Here is a 17,859-nt window from a genome sequence, read left to right as displayed (position 1 = left end):
AAAAAAAACGTTTAAAAGTACATGATATGTGTTAAAAATTTAGATCTCTATATACTGTACAATACATTTACTAGAGACTATGTTAAGACGGGTTTTCAGAATGCTCGTAAGTTCGTACGGTGTTTAAGGCACACTCTGAGGTAGTGTGCCACGGATCTTGAGACTAGAGGATTATCCAAGAACTGTAATGCCAGGAATGCTGGGCGACATCTTCTGACCTTCATTGCTTTTAAGATTGGTAATATCCATCTCTTTCGGAATGGAGTGTAAAAGGTACAGAAGAGGAGAACATGGATTGTGGACTGGGAAGAATTAGAGTCACAGGGGCACGCTGTTGTAATATGTGTCCAGTTGTTTTGGGTGGGGAATGAAACCATGATGTGGAAAAGATTGAACCTGAAACGGGTTAGCAATAACTTTTCAAAATGTGTCAGGTCTTCCTGTAGATATGGTTGTATGGATGGAACAGTTTGTATCATGAGGCTATGTTGTACTGACGATTTACCTATTTCTGTCATCAGTCTTAGTTGGTTTAAGTGAGACAGACATATCTTTTTTAGTTCCTTTTTTGCTATGTCTGTGACTGACTGTGGGTCGTTGAAAAACCTCGGAAGGCCAATATCTGTGAGGAAGGTTTTTACGTAGTGAAGCCACTTAATCTTTTCCATGTGCTCTAGGTTCATACAGTCCTCAATAATTGCTCTTGTAAGTGTGCATTCTTCCGTTGCCCATATTCTGCGCCATAACATTATGGGTTGGATCTTGATGAGATCTGAGATATATTCAAGTCCAAGTTCTAGATGGCATCCAAAGGTGGTCGTGCTCTTAGGGACTGCTAGTAAAAATTTGAGGAAGGTGTTTTCGATCTTTTGGATTTGTTCAGTATTTGCCGTTCCCCAAACTCCTGCTCCAAAGATGGCCGTGGTAATGCATTTTGCATTATAAATCTTTAACATCTCTGCCAGGGGTTTTTTCCCTAGGCGGAGAGAGAAGGCTTTTAGTGCGCCGACTGTTCGTATGAGCGATAGCTTGCGGGAGTTAATTGCAGCTTTCCATTTGAACTCCTCGTCAATGGTGATTCCAAGATATGGGTAGGTTTTTGTTGTTTCGAGTGGTAAGTTGTCTACTAAGATTGTTTTCGTCCTTTTCCCTTTACTGCCGACATGCATCACAAAAGTTTTCTTTATATTAACTTTCAGATTGAGATTGGTCATGAAGGTACAGTAATTGTTTACAGCTTTTTGTAACTGTATTGGAGTTCGGGCAAGAATCACCGCATCGTCGGCGTATAGCAATGCTGGGATTGCTCGCCGTCCAGCTGTAGGAAAGTCTTTTGTACCCTGCAGCATTGCTGCCTCTAGTCCGTTAGTGTACAGCGTGAATAAGAAGGGGGCCAGTACACACCCCTGCCTGACCCCCTTCCGTATTGGGAAGCTGTCTGTGAGTTGTCCTTCCAGCCCGTATCTTACCTTGCCTGTGGCATCAGAATATAGCTCACGTAAAAAATCCACAATTGCAGGGTCAATCCCCATTTCCAGCATGATTAGCCAAAGTTTTGTATGTACCACACAGTCAAACGCTGCCGTGAGGTCAACGTAGACCAGGTGGAGACTAGTTTTTTTGGCAGTTGTGTATTTTGCGGCCAGTAGGGTTAAGTTCAGAACTTGGTCCACGGTGCTCAGGCCAGCCCTGAACCCGTATTGAAGGTCTGAAAGGACCCCGTGTTCCCTAGACCACTCCTGGAGACGATCGAGAAGGATCCTTCCTGCCATCTTACCCACAGAGTCCAGAAGTGAGATGGGTCGGTAGCAGGAAGGACTGTCTCTATTACCTTTCTTGAAGATGGGAATCAAGATTGATGTTGACCATGATTTAGGGAGGTTGCTTTCCTTAGCTGCATTCAGTACTTTTGTTAAAAGTGGGGACCAGAGGTCGGGGAGAAATTTGTAAAGGTCCATTGGAACGGAGTCTGGACCAGGCGCTTTACCGTTTTTTGCCGAGTTAATGGCTTTCTGTATCTATATGCATGGGACCACTGTTGCTTGAAAAAATTCATGAGTGACTGCAGCTAGAAGTGGCGTGGCGAACCCCCGCTTTAGCAGCTTCAGCGGGGTGTCACTTGGCCCCTTGGGCTTGTGAACTCACTGCCTCTAAAATATTAATTAATTATGGGCCTCATTTGTCTGTATGTTTGTTGGAAAACGGTTAATGTAGCACCCTTAAGAAATTGTATGTCAGAGGGCTGTGTCCTTAGGCTGATAGGCACAGTGAAGAAGCAAAACAATTATAAAAATAGGGAACCACAGAAAGAGGAAAATGGAAAGTGTAATTGAGAGATAAAAAGAAAATGTAAAAGTAAAGACGAAAGATGAGTAGATACAAATGTGAAATAAAGAAAGGGAAGAAGGGTGAATGAAAGGAAGAAAACGTGAAAGGGAAGAATGAAGGAAAGGGGAAAGTTCGGATGAATGGGTGAATGAATCAAGGGGGAATGACTTGATTGCAGGGTGAAAGGATGTACAAAATGCAAGGATAACACGATAAATGAAAGGCTGAAAAGACGAATATAGGAAAGGTGAAATCATGGACTAAAGAGTGAAAGGATTGACAAGTGAATCTGAGTAAATGGAAGAATGAACAGGTGTGGGAAATGAGGATGGAAGAGACAAAGGATTTGTGGGGTAAAAAGATGGATAGATAAAGGGATGTACTGATAGGGGCGGGAATAACTGTATCTATGAAACAGTAAAAGGATAGAGGGATTGATTAAAGTCTAGTTGGATGTGTGGGCGGATGAAAATGTGAAAGGATGATGAATGGATAGATGGAAAGGTCAGAGGATAGACAGATAAGATGGTTGAAAGGAGGAAGAAAGTGTGAATGGAACTCTTCTAAGGAGGGTCGAGTTCGCTGACTCTGCAAGCTCACTGTGGCCAGAGGTATGGCTCAAAGTGGGGTTATTTTAGTTTTCTGGCTACTCCCTTGGCAGCTACCCACAGTGACTGACTGTAAAATGAGCTCATACAACAAGTTTGACTATCCCCAGAGCTAACAATTTTGAAAAAATTCTCTCTGTATATGCATAAAATCTGAGTAACACCTCCTCTATTAGTCTGATTTTCTCCGATAAGCATTTTTATTTAAAAACGATAAGCATTTAGCCTTCGTTCGACTAAAACAGATGCCACTTCTTGACAGCCTTTCTTAATGATCTAGCCACCCTTCTTCGAGGGTCCGGGATATTCTAGGGGTGAACAGGGTGCAAAATCAGAGCTCTCATTGTTTCCCACTTCCAAGTATGAGTAGCTTCTGCAGTCCAAATCTTGATAGTTACATTCGCTAGGTAGTTTACAATGAAATAAACAGGGCTATAAGTACCAGGATGCAAAGATGATATTTTAACTTACTAAGCTACTTGTGTCACAAGCCTGAGAGCTTTGTCTAAAATGTAACTATGACTGCTGTTGTCCCCTTCTCAGATCAACTGGTACCTGTACATGCGAGGGCGGTCACTGAAGCTTGCTGCCTGAGACAGCTATGCCAGGACCTGATCTTCTGCCGGAGCAACCTGAGATACACAGTCATAAAGCAAGTTTGGGATTACTTCAAGCTCTCAATACCTCTACCAACAAGCATGCTCCCAACATAATTACCTGGCATAGTTCCCTGGATCAATTGGCACAAGGGTATAGAAGACACCATCAATAAGTAGTGGTCTTGTAGACAACAATATTGTGAATTCTGGGACTTGTAGTTACCCTTTTCAGTAAAGTTATTTATGTGAGAATTTGCATTTGATGTGTGATAAAAGGAGTGTGGCTCTGCTGCTGCCTCGTAAGGAGGTTCCTCATCAGAGGAGATATCTTTTGCCGTGGTCCATGCATTGCTCCCCGTGAGACCTTCCCTTCCAACGGAGCTCTGTGCCACTCCCAGACCCTGTGCTGTCCACCGGGGCTTTGCCCTTATAACCGACCATAGGCGTGTGGGCTCTCCCACATAGGATGACATCTGTAGACTTGAGGCATAACAGAAATGGATGAGTGTTCAACTTTCTTCACATTGTCAGGTGGATTTCCAGAGGATTAAGCCTTGTCTATCAACTAATCTGACACTATTCCGCTCTATATCTTGCTAGATGGGTGTATATTCACATTAGAAAGGATGGCCCTAGCCACCTTTTTGCACAGTGCCTACAGAAGTAGACAACTGGGTTTTCAACCAGACTAACCTGTGGAAGGCTGAGGAATGAATTGCTTCTTGATCGCAACATGTTGGACCAATAGTAAACCAAGAATTAGAACTCAAGGTCCCAAGTTTGAAACTTTGACCGGGACCCTGTTTAATGAGACATGGTTCTGCTGGCTGAAAATCTAATTATTCACGTTGTCTCAGAACTGGTTATGTTGCATAGAGAGTTATGCATCCACTGCAGAATTCTGTGCATTAACGAAGTAAAAAGTTCGAAATCTGGTAGCTGCTTTAAGTCTCTCACCTTTCCAAGCGCTACAAAATAAGTAGAAGTGAGGGGGGTAACAGTAGCAAGCAACTGATGTCAGCGCTTCCCTTCTTTAAGTTTAGCTCTAGGTATGTTCCTCTTAATAGACACCGTAAGAGCGTTTTCTATTTTTCCCCCTAATGCTGGAACCTGTCAAACTGCACATTTATCCAAAGGGATCACTTTCCATTTCTGGAGTATGATAGTAAAAACAAACAGAACAGTGGTGCCTCGTGATATTTTATGATAAATGAGCGCCGACCTTCAATCCATCTGCCTCTGCCGTTCATCAGAAGCCGGGGGACGGATCTGCCACCAGGATACTTGAATTACTTCCCACCCTAATTCCACTATAAACCCACAACCCGCTACGGAACTAATAACGCAAAATTAAACTTAAACTAAGTTAATAAGTAGAAAAATTCTAAAATATATAATAAAATAACAAACAATGCTTATTAAAACACTAAAATACATAACATTATTAAAAAATCGATATTTTAGTAAACTATATTTTTGTAAATGATATTTATTACAACAATATTTTTGTAATCCATATTACTTACCTGTCAGTCGATATTCTTGTCATCTATATTTTTGTTGTCGATATTTCTTCAAAACGATATTTCTGCGGCGATATTTTTGTTCCACAATATTTTCCCGTCGATATTCCTGCTCTGCACCCCGTGGACTGCACTGATTCCCTACACGGAGAGTGCCAAGCGGTAAAATGGGATGCTTGGTTCCCAGTGAGCAGATAATTGTAGAGCTATCAATTATACAGGCCTCACATCCTGCATAAATAAGAAACCGGCTTCCTTACAAGAACCATTATTTGAAACTGCTTTTGGTTGACAAGACATTGTGCATTTCAAACTCTCCATTGCCTTAGAAGACACGACTAACCTTTTTATTGTCTGTTTATTCTGCTGTTTAGTTTATCGTTCAATCTTCAATAGTTTTGTAAAACACAGAATTCATAATAACAACAACCCCTATGTTTCATTCATATAAATGACCCAGTTTTGTGGAAATCCATAATACTATACCACCAGAATATTGAAAACAAATACAGATGTGCAAATATCTCATGACATAATATTGACTAACAAAATATCCTGAAGGTAAAAACATAAAGGTACATACAGGTTTGCCATACTTAACACTGCATACAAGTAACATGATGATATATGCCTCCGCAGTTCCTGAAATTCCAAGATGAAGGTTGTGGGGCATCAAAGGGGTGAGAGAGGTGTCTTGGTGGTGGCACCTGGGCTCGTATCTTTGTGAAACTAGGAGCCTTTTGATCTGGAACCATATGAGGGATCCTTTGCTGCTTATTCTGTACTCTGTTTCACGTCTTGTGCTCCCACTGTCCACTTGTTCTTATTTAAAACACTGGATGAAGCATCTTGCTCTTCTCTTTCCCTTGTTAGGACAGCTACATCTTGCTTCCTCTTCCAGTGGGTCTTGAACATTGGCCCTGAGGTTCACTTGTTTAATTTGCAATGGACGTCCAAAGGTGTTGTGATTGGCCCTGAGATGTGGTTGGCACTTTGACACCTGGAGGTTGAAGCTAGCATTTTACCATTATCTAATACCTAACATCCCCTGTTGTAGGATGTATGACTTTACATCACAATCCGTTGTAACACATGCCTTTATGTGTTAGAACGTGAATGCCATTACAACGCAAACCTTTACCATGCATGTTATTCAAACAAATATGCCTTTACAAAGCATGCCTTTACTATGAATTTCATTGTAAAAGCATGTATGTTAAATGCACATATGTGGCAAAGTTTTCTCTGACCCCCTACCCTAAAACCGGTCCCTGGCGTACCCCATCCCCATCCAATGGCCCCCAACCCTTCTAAATAAATACCCTTCCCCTACCCTAAACCCTAAAAACCTATCTCTGCGCGACCTCCCTGGCCCCAACCCTTCCCCTTCCCTAAACTCCTACCCCTGCACGACCCCATCTGGCCCCCAGCCCTTGCCCTACCCTAAACCCTAGAACACTATTCCTATGCTCCCTCCGTCGCCCAGCCCTTCTTTAACCCAGATCCCTAAAATAGTAGCCCCCAAGCCCAATCCCCCTTACCTTTCTCCTTGTCCAGGCAGCTTGTCTGAGAGGTGGTGCACGTCGTTGTGAGGAAGCAGAAGAGTCTCTGTTTCCTCTAACGACGTGGATTGCTTACCAACGCTGCTGTTTCCACGCATATACCCTTACTACTACACGTATGCCTTTACCATACATATGTTTACAACGAAATTCATTGCAAAGTCATGCATGGTAAAAGCATATGCGTAGTAAAGTAATGTGCAGTAAAGGCTAGGCGTTGTAAGGGAGCATGCATTGTAATGGCATTTGTGGAAACAGCCGCATTGTAATGGATGTTTCCCCTGCGGTGTGGTGGCAACGGTGGGCCTGCTGTGTGTCTCTAAACGTGGGCAGTGTGAAGGCTTGCGTGCTGGGTTCCTCCATTACGGAGGTTGCCATGGAGCTCCCAGGCTCGAGTCACAGGGCATGTGAGTCTGTGGAGAGATGGTATGGGGGAGAAACTTAAGCGAAGAAGGAGAAAGAGGGGAGCAACAAAGCTAAAAGAGACTAAAGGTCTATTAAACGACAGATGAGACCCCAAAAGGAGTCTGCAATATTGGTAAGATATTTTTCCATCAGAAATTCATACTTACATATTTGCCAGATATAGATGGCAATAGTAATGGGGGCAAGGCAAATACATTGATTTAAAAGGTCATAAATGCTTTGGACACCTAAGAAGGAAGGACAAACGTCCTGAATAACTGTATGCATTCTCTTCACACAACTCTTGAAATTCTGAAAAATGTACAATTGCTTAGGACATTAAAACTAACTAATTCCTTACATTACAGAGATGTACTATGGACAGATAGCACTTTTTCAACCACGGGTATTCATTCAGTATATTCTAAAATAATTTGAAATGTAGGTATTTTTGGGGATAAACATCCTTTCTTCGAGCCCTAAATAGTTAATTATGAATTACTGCTGTGTTTAACTGAAGACTAAATATCACATTCTTACGGCCAATGCAGTTAACCAATTGACAATGAAGCACAGTGATAGTGTGTACCGACGTGCAATAGAAAGAGTCTGTTAGAAATGGAGGTCTATAGCTGGCAGAGGTAGGTACCTTTGTCCAGGTAGAGATGTGCACATAACCAACAGTAATATAGTGAAAACACTACAGAAGGACACCACACCATTTTAGAAAAATGTCCAATATTTTTATATATCCAAAATAAGACCAAAATGACAAAAATCCAACATACAGTACTTAAAACAAACACTTTGCAAGAATAACTTTAAAAATGCAGTTCCTTGAAGTCAGTAGCTCCGAGAGAATCCAACAGTTCCTGCTGACTGTGTTGGAGCGGGCCAGTGGTAGGGGCGACAGACTCGTAAACAGTACCTTTTTCAATGCGTTCGATAAGGCCGGATGTAGCAACCTTCGCAGTTGCGATGCAAAGAGTAGCGGTACACCTTGAGGTGTCTTCAGGTTGTGGTGCAGGCAGCGGCTCAGTGACGGTTGTCTAGCGGCATTGGTGAGACCAGGGCAGCGGTGCGAAGAGGGTCAGTGCTCGATGCGGTGCTGGGAGATGGTGGTGCAGGTGACAGAGCGGTTGAAGAGCAGCGACAGCGTCGGTGACACCGGGCGGTGAGGTGAAGCTAGGCGGTGCAGAATGCGGTGCCCACAGGTCACGGCGCAAGCAGCTGCTCGTGGTGACGGCGACGGTTGTCGGTGAGACAAGGGTTGCAGTGCAAGATGCAGCAGTGCTGCAGTGCACGGGTCCAGCGATGGATTCTGTGACAGAGTTGGCTGCTTTTCCCCCACTGCGGCAACTGAAACCCACGATTTCAGAGATGGTGCCCAGAGGTGAGTGATGTCTTTGCTGTTCCCGAGACTTCGTGAACAGGAGGCAAGCTCAGTTACAAGCCTTTGGAGATACTCAGCAACAAGTTAGAGAAAGTTCAGTCCAGTCCTTTCACTGTCCAAGGCAGAAGCAGCAACTGCAGGCCAACCCAACAAAGCAACAACACAGCAAAAGTGCAATACTCCTCCTGAAAGCTCTTCCATCTCTTCTTCTTGGCGGGTTCCTTGATTCCAGCAAGTTCTAAAGTTCTGGGGTCTGGGCACCAATATTTACACTCAAAATTCCTTTGTTCTCTTGTAGCAGAGGGTCTGTGCTCAGCAAAAACCAGTTCTGTCTTCTCTGGCCCAGCTTCCCGGCAGGAGGTGTAGACAGCATTGTTCAAGGCAGACCAGGCCCATTCAGGTACAAGGAAATCTCCTTTCACTACTCTAAATGCAGCCCACCTCTATACAGCCCAGCCCTGACTCATCCAGGAAAGGCAGGACACACCTCGACCCTCACCCCCTCAGTGGCTGTCTGAAGAGAATGCACATCCCCAGCCCCAGTCACTCCAAAGCCAGAGAGTCTATCCACAAACCCAGCAGAGGCACACAGGATGGCTAAGCAAGAAAATACCTACTTTCTAAAAGTGGTATTTTCAAACACAGAACATCAAGATCATCTTTACTAAAAGGTGCATTTTTACATTCTGAGTCTAGGCATACTAAACTCTGTTTTCCTATCTTGTCCCAATGGGAAGTTAGGTTTATAAGATGTTATAAACAAACTCCCATCCTATTCTATGAGACAGATAGTCTTACCATAGTGAAAAACGAAATACACAGCAATTCACTACCAGGGCATGTTGCACACACCAGTTCATGTCCTACCTTTAACATACACAGCACCCTGCCCACAGGGGTACCTGGGGTGTTCCATAGGGGTGACTTACATGTAAGAAAGGGAAGGTTAGGGCCTGGCAAGTAGGTGCACTGGCGAGGTCGACATGACAGTAAACTGCTTGCAGACACTGCAGGCGCAGGTCTGAGACCCTGTTTCAAGGCTGCTTGGGTGGGTGGCACAACCAGTGCTGCAGGCCCACCAGCGGCATTTGATTTACCGGCCCTGGCACTCTCAGTGCACTTCACAGGGGACTTTTTAGCAAATCAAATATGCCAATCATGGAAACACCAATCCATAACATAATTTATAACAGGAGCACTTGCACTTTAACACTGAACAACAGTATAAAAGTGCACAGAGACTCTAAATCAGCAAAAAAACGGAGTCAAAACCGGGAGGCGAGAAAGCAAAAAAGGAAGGGCAAACATGCCAAAAGATGCCAGGTCTAACAGAGTCCTAATGCATCTTAACCTCATTCAAAATTCTGCAACCTCTGAAATTCTGTGGCACTTCAACTATGTTCCCAGACTGTGCTATTCTGATGAAGTAAAGAACTAAATATCTGCCTCTTCACACTACAGTGTACCTGTGTGGTTGACGTGTTTGGTGATGGTTTAATTAGCGTCAAGAAGCTTAGGAGGTAATTGTGAGAAGTTGACCTGATATATGATGTTTCCAATTCTGGAACCGCCTTGTATCAGTCCAAACAATCCCTTATGGTGATGGTTGTAAGTCAACCTTATAGACAAGCAATCCTAAGGGTAGCATGGACTAAGCAGCCTTAAAGGCTTAACTCAAGAGGTCATGTTAAGCGAGCAGTTTTACCAATCAAGTCAAGTCAAGTCAAAAGATTTGTATAGCGCACTACATACCCAGAGGGTTTCAAGGCGCTTAGGAAGGGGAGGAGGATTATTTGTCAAATATCCACGTTTTAAGCTGCTTTCTGAACGCTAGGTGATTCTGGGTGAGGCGAAGGTAAGCGGGGAGTGAGTTCCATGTTTTAGCAGCCAGGAATGAGAAGGATCTGCCTCCCATGGTGGTCTTGTTGATGCGAGGTACAGTGGCGAAGGCTTGGCTGGAAGAGCGAAGTTGGCGGGAGGGGGTGTAGAAGGACAGTCGGGAGTTGAGGCAATCTGGTCCGATGTCGTAGAGTGATTTGTGTGCGTGGGTGAGCAGTCGGAAAGTGATCCTCTTATTGACGGGTAGCCAGTGGAGGTCTTTAAGGTGACCAGAGATGTGTTCGTTGCGTGGGATGTCTAATATAAGCCTGGCTGAGGCGTTTTGGATTCGTTGTAGTTTCTTCTGGAGTTTAGCGGTGGTACCTGCGTAGAGGGTGTTTCCGTAGTCCAGTCGGCTCGTGACTAGAGCGTGGGTGACTGTTTTCCTTGTTTCAGAGGGGATCCAGCGAAATGTTTTTCTGAGCATGCGAAGAATGTTAAAGCAGGAAGAGGATACGGCGCTGACTTGTCTGTTCATTGAGAGTGAAGAATCCAGGATGACGCCAAGGTTCCGTGCGTGGTCTGTCGGGATGGGTGCTTTTCCGAGGGCTTCCGGCCACCAGGAGTCGTCCCATGCAGAGGGGGATGTACCTAAGATGAGGACTTCTGTTTTGTCTGAGTTCAGTTTCAGACGGCTTTGTTTCATCCATTCGGCGACTTCTTTCATTCCTTCGTGTAAGTTGGTTTTGGCGGTGCTGGGGTCCTTGGTGAGAGAAAGGATCAGTTGAGTGTCATCCGCGTAAGAGATGATGTTGAGGTTGTGTTGGCGGGCGATGGCTGCGAGGGGGCTCATGTATACGTTGAAGAGGGTGGGACTGAGTGAGGATCCTTGTGGTACACCGCAGATGACTTCAGTGGCCTCTGACTTGAATGGTGGGAGGCGGACTCTCTGGGTTCTTCCGGTGAGGAACGAGGTGATCCAATCCAGTGCTTTTCCTTGGATTCCGATGTTTCTGAGGCGTTGTAGAAGGGTGCTGTGGCAGACTGTGTCGAAGGCTGCAGAAAGGTCGAGGAGGATGAGGGCGACTGTGTCTCCATTGTCTAGTAGAGTTCGAATGTCGTCTGTTGCTGCGATGAGGGCGGTCTCAGTGCTGTGTTTGGCTCGGAAGCCAGATTGTGAGGGGTCGAGTGATTTGTTGGCTTCGAGGAAGGCGGCGAGCTGGTTGTTGACGGCTTTCTCGATGACTTTGGCCGGGAATGGAAGAAGCGAGATGGGGCGGTAGTTTTTGAGTTCGGTGGGGTCTGCTGTTGGTTTTTTCAGAAGGGCGGTGAGTTCAGCGTGTTTCCAGTCTTCTGGGAAGGTAGCGGAGTTGAAGGAGCAGTTGATGACGTCTCGGAGGTGCGGAGCTATAACGGAGTCTGCTTTGTTGAAGATGTGGTGAGGGCATGGGTCTGTGGGGGATCCAGAGTGGATGGAATTCATCAGGCAGATGGTGTCCTCAGTGGAGATTGGGTTCCAGGCGTTAAGGGTGTTTACGGGGGGAAGATGGTCAGCAGATGGTAGGGTGGGTTGGCTTCCGGATTGGTTGTCAAAGCTGTTGTGGATGTCAGCAATCTTGTTGTGGAAAAAAGAGGCTAGGGAGTCGCAGAGGGTTTGAGAGGGGGTGATGTCGTTGGAGTTGGCTGAGGGGTTGGAAAATTCCTTGACGATGTTGAAAAGTTCCTTGCTGTTGTGGGCGTTGTTGTCAAGTCGGTTCTTGAATGCTGTTTTCTTGGCTTTTCGGATTAGTTGGTGGTGAGTACGGGTGGCGCTTTTGAAGGTGTCCTTGTTGCTGGCGGATGGGTCTTTTTTCCAGGCCTTTTCAAGGGAGCGGCACAGTTTCTTGGACTTCTTGAGATCATCGTTGAACCATGAGGCCTTCTTGTTTCCAAGTTTGTGTTGACGTTTTTTCAGTGGTGCTAAGGTGTCAGCGGTGTTGGATAACCAAAGGGTGAGGTTGGAGGCGGCTTCGTTGGCGTTAGAAGAGAGGGCTGGGGAGGTTAGAAGGAGCGATGTGGAGATCTGATCCGTGGTGATTTTGTTCCAGTTTCTTTGTAGAGTTGGTTGGAGGTGGATGATGGGTTTTGGCTTGTTGTAGGTGAAGTGAACGCAGCTGTGGTCAGTCCAGAGGAGATCCGTAGTGTGGCTGAAGGAGACATGGTTGCTGGAGGTGAAGATGGGGTCAAGTGTGTGACCTGCGATGTGGGTGGGGGAAGTGACCAGTTGTTTAAGTCCGAGGTTGGCGAGGTTGTCTAAGAGGGTGTCGGTGTTGCGGTCGTTGATCTTTTCAAGGTGGAAGTTGAGGTCTCCCAGAAGGATGTAGTCTTTGGAGGGGAGCGCGTGTGGGGTGATGAAATCTGTGATGTCTTCACTGAATTTTGTGCGGGGTCCTGGTGGTCTGTAGAGGAGGGTGCCTCTAAGAGTTGTCTTGGGATCGATGTGGATCTGGAAGTGAAGGTGTTCGGAGTTAGCGAGGTTGGCGTCGGAGCTGGTGGAAATGCGGATGGATTTCTTATGGACGATAGCGATTCCTCCTCCTGTATGGTCGGAGCGGTCCTTGCGTGTGATCTTATAGTCATCAGGGATAGCGATGGCGATGTCAGGGGCGGAGGAACAAGTTATATATTATAAAAATATATGTATTTATTACTAGAATAATCCTCTATACTCTTTATGAGTCTAGAGGCACAAGCGTTTAAACAAAAGCACAGTTACACATATGAAAGTTGCACAATTATGGATGAGGCCCAGGGGCCACGCAAACCATATATTAAAAAAGTGGTATAAGAGATACCAATCGAACAGTGGTTAGGCCTAGGGACTAGGGAATTGCTGGGACCAGTCGGGACTAGCAATGCTGAAGTCGGGAAAAGCCCGCGGGATTCGGGTGCAGCGCTCAAAGCGCAGGCATGCACCAATGCAATGTCAATGGTGCGTAAAAGTTATAAAGTTACTGTTTAAGAATACTTCCGCTCAACCTAGAAGGACAAAACTTAAGACAAATACACTAGAGGTGTGTACCAGTGTGGGAACACTGGCGTTGCTGAGTTACCTCACCTACAGGAAGTGGGTGCACAGGTGCGAAGTAGTGTCGGGTTTTGTCACGCAGGTTGCTGGTGCTTGAAGCTGAAGATGCTGCAGGCATCGAAAGTAGAAGTGTCCGGTGTGATCCAAGGGTGGATCGAAGTTAAAGATGATCTGAAAGCAGAGGAGACAGAGTCTGGGTCACTCAGCAGTGACCAGGGTGGAACCAGGAAGGAACCAGGCAATGTTGGGCGCTTTCAGGTCGCTGACGGGTCGCTTCTCTCAGCTGCCACGTGGACTCTGGGGCACCGAGGGCGTCCAAGAGTGGATCACGAGCTGTCCCACGCAGGCTCTTGCTGTCGGCGGTGTCGGCTTCCGGATTGGAGCAAACAACCCTTGGCAAGGGTAACCCACGCAGGATTCAAAGATGGCGTTGCACTCAGACCAGGAGGGTCAGAGCGGGTGCTCCTTTTCAGAGGAGCGGGTGCAAGTCTGGAGCAACCAGATTCATGAGTTAGATTTCGGATTTCATCGGCACAGGGGCCACAAGCCAACGGGTAAGTGACCGGGCCAATGCGTTTAGCTAAAAGATGCAGAAGGGCCCCACGCAGCACTCGTCGAGGGTGGAGGGGTGAGCTTTGGTGCAAGAGAGGCTCAGGGCTGGGGCTTCCTGAACCCAGGTGTACAGCTTCGAGGGTCACTCGTGGGCTGCACGGTCAGCGTCTCGTGGACTTTCCAAGATGGCGGGCCCCACGCTTCCGGTCGCCTCCACGGGTCTCAGCTCTGCAGGGACTGTGGATTGGGCTGTTAGAAGGCAGGCACGCTTGATCTCGTTGATCTCTGTTTCTCGAGTTCTGGCAGGAACTGCAACAAAGCAAGGGTCGAGGTGCTGGATGGTGACTGTTTGCACAGGGTGGTCACTCCTTGACCATAAGGGAGATTCTTCAGTCTTCTACGTCAAGTAGGATGTCAAAGGGTCCAGAGTTTCGTTTCTTAAGTTTCAGTCAGGATTATCTGAATGCTTGGGCATTGCTCCCACTCTTATACTAATCAGGTGGGTTGGATCTCCTGCTAGGTCCCTCCTATGGGTGGGACCCAGGAAGGGGGTGGATATACCCCTTTCCCTTTGTCCAGGCTGCGCTGGGACTGGGGCTGGTGTGTCCCAAAACCGGTTTGGCCGGATTATGCAAGGGGCAGCCTTGTGCTCCCCAGGCACTGTCTGGTTTCATTCAAACCTCCCTGCTACAATCCACTATCTCCTGTCTAGGGTGGTGTGACACCTCCCCGTGACAGGAAACCCTTTGTCCAGGCCTCCTCTGCTGAGTTTCGGTCAGCAGCAGGAGGTTTAGACTCGTGTCTGTGGCAGAAGCGTCCATTTCGTGATGCTGAGGCTCTTTTAAAATCAACCACGTTTTAGCAAAGTAACATGTCGTCTCCCTCTAGAGGGGTGGAATGCTACCCCCGTCACCAGGACTGGCGAGGGGGTAGTATTCCAAATCGTATGACACCTTACAGGACATGTTTTGATAAAGCCAAACTAAAGTTAACATATAACCGCGTGGATTATAATGCACTTAATAGTATATGGTATGGCATTATCCCGGAACAGCTAAGGGAATTGGTCCCGACAGCTGCAGACAGGCTCAGCTCATGCTAGAGCACCATCTCACATAAAACCACGCACTCTGCCTCCAGGATGGTTAAGGCCTGCCATAGGAGTGGCTTATAGGTTTATATGTGTCCAATTAAGTTTAGATATAGGCATACTATATCTAAGCAAGGGGTGATTACACCACCTTGCCCCAGCTGAGTGATCAGCCAGTTGTGTCAATTTTGGATAGCCAGCCAGGGGTGGCAAAAGATATGCTGCAGCCCCTGGTAGGCCTTGGATGTACCTATGCCCTGGGCACCTATAGTGCACTGTACAGGGGCTGATAAGGTGATCCAAGCCAATTTAGTTATGCACCTAGGGTACATGGAATCCATTTTAAAGAGAGAGCAGATAGCCTGGGGCCCTGATTAGCAGGGAACCAGGCCAACTAAGTCGAAAACCAGCTAAACACAAGGCAAAAAATCTGGGGTAACCATAGTCAGGTATCCACCTTCCCACACAACCCCGCCCCCCCCCCAAACGAAAGGAGATAAGGCTATCCTTGACCAGGTAAGCCTATATTGCCTGAGTGGCCATATAAGGAAGTACCTGCACTAGCATGGTACCCCCATGGTCCACTAAGCAATCCCTCACCCTTGGGGTATTAGAGGGTCTCCACCATAGGTAATCACTACCTTGGGTGTGTTTATGCAAAGTTAAAGGCTGGTTTTGATATGGAGTATTGAAGTGAGGCTCCCCTAATGTAGGGCTCAGCTTCCTCCAATTATCTTCCACCATGTGTGCCTTTCTTTCTTCAACTGAGTTGCACTGTGCTCTCAGGGTCAACCTCTGGCTACCTAAAGCTGGAGGCTGGGTCCCTTGTTTTGGCTTACTGGAGGGACAGTTCAGGTTTGGGCCCTGTGGGTCCCAGGTTTGGCTGTGCCCAACAGAATCCATCTGTGGGAGGTCCCTAACTACTTTTAAGGGGGCTCCCTCAGGAGTTTTTAAAGTTTTCACCTGGCTAGGGCTGCTAGCTTCGGTGCCCCTAATCTGTTGATGGGGGTGCTTTATTTGACAGGGGGCCCTCTGGGTCTCACTGTCCTTCTTGTCCTCTGCAGCCCTGGGCTGACTAAGGCAAGGTTGAGAGGGACAGGTTACCTGCTCCAGACTGGGTCCTACCTGAGAAGGGTCCACTGCCATCAGAGGCTCTGTCAGGCCAGGCCTAACAACCTCTGGGACAGTTCCTTCATCAGGGGTAAGATCAGTTCCCTGGGGAGGCTGATCCTGTCCTAATGTCTGGTGAGGGGGAGATTTCTCTTCCTCCTCCATGCTCTCAGTTTGGGTGGAGTGATCCATCATTTCAGGCTTCACAACACATATGTCAGTTTGAATTTGGGCTGTGGCCATCACAGCCCCACCAACCTTTTCAGGAGGAGACTTAGTTTGGGTGTGAGCTGTTATCTTAACAGTTCTGCTATTCTGTTCAGGAAGGGAGTTAGCTAAAGTTGGGGCTGAGTCTTGCACAGCCCTACCAACCTCTTCAGGAAGGACATCTTGGATTGGGGCTGTAGCCAGTACAGCCCCACTAACCTTTCCATTTGCATTTACCATTCTAGAATGGATTTTCTGTTCAATCTCAGCCCAGGCTGAGATCTCCAAATCATTTCCTAGTAGGCAGTCTACAGGCAAGTTTGCTGCCACTGCCACTCTCTTTGGGCAAGTGACACCTCCCCAGCTGAGACTTACTACTGCCATGGGATGATTGGTTTGTATGCCATCAATGTTTGTTACCTGGTATGTGGCACCAGGTAAATGTTGCCTAGAGGGGACTATACAGTCAGCCACCATGGTGATGCTAGCCCCTGTGTCTCTGAAGGCCTCAACTTTCAAACCAATGATGAGGGGCTCCTGTCAGTACTTTCTCAAAGTATTTGGGCAATCAGTGAAGTTGGCAAACCCCATGCCACTCTCACAGACAGAAGAGGTTGGGGACCTGAATAGGCCAGAATCCACCTGGGCTCCAAAAGTAAACCCACCCAGATTTCTGGGGGTGCTCCCACTTCCTGGGGGATTACTACTAATAGTAACAGGAGGTGTTGGAGCTGGGTTTGGAGGTATATTTTCTTTATTGCAATTCTTTGGACAACAGGTGTCTGATTTCCAATGGCCAGTCTGTTTACAGGCATGGCAGTATGGCTTTTTCTGAGTAGTTGAAGTGTCTTGGGACCAACCCCCATCCTTGGAGTTTTGGGGCCCTGGGGAAGTCTTCTCTTTTGATGTATCCCCACCCTTATCTTGAGGTTTGGTAGACTCCTTCTTTTGGTTATTGTCCTGATTCTTAGGCCTAACCCTGGTTCTGACCTATTTATCTGCCCTCTTTCCCAATTCTTGGGGAGAGGTCAAATCAGAGTCCACCAGGTGCTGGTGTAAAAGCTGGTTCTGAAAATTACTTAGGATCTGCTCCCTCATAATCAAATTATACAATCCTGTGAAGTCATGTACTTTGCTGCCATGTAGCCAACCTTCCAGAGCCTTAGTAGCACAATCTACAACATCAGTCCAGTCCTGCGTCTGTGTCTTCTGGGTATCTCTGAACCTTAACCTGTATTGTTCAGTGGTTAAGCCAAACCCATCTATCAGAGAACTCTTCAGGACTTTGTAGTTTTTAGCATCCTCATGTCTAACAGTGAGGAGCTTATCTCTCCCTTTCTCAGAAAAGGAGTACCATAAGATTGCTGCCCACTGTTCTTCAGGAACCTGCTGTACCATGCAGGCTCTCTCAAGAGCAGTTATCCACTTGTGGATGTCATCCCCTTCCTTGTAGGGGGGCACAATCTTTGTCAGGTTTCTATTGTCATAGGCCTGTCTTTCTCTCTAGGAATATTGTTGCTGCCACCAGTGGCATCTAAGCCGCACAATTTTTGTTCCCTTGCTAAAGCAAGTTTAGCTTGGGCCAGGGCTAACTCTT

General features: G+C 46.6%; 1 pseudogene; it reads right to left on the bottom strand.

The window, feature by feature from the left end:
- Positions 1-15,447: 15,447 nt before the first annotated feature.
- LOC147683645 (uncharacterized) lies at positions 15,448-17,360 on the bottom strand (annotated as a pseudogene).
- Between the last annotated feature and the right edge of the window lie 499 nt (positions 17,361-17,859).

The sequence above is a fragment of the Lissotriton vulgaris genome, chromosome 11, assembly GCF_964263255.1.
Source record: "Lissotriton vulgaris chromosome 11, aLisVul1.2, whole genome shotgun sequence".
NCBI classification, from domain to species: domain Eukaryota; kingdom Metazoa; phylum Chordata; class Amphibia; order Caudata; family Salamandridae; genus Lissotriton; species Lissotriton vulgaris.
This window is presented reverse-complemented; position numbering and strand designations above follow the sequence as displayed.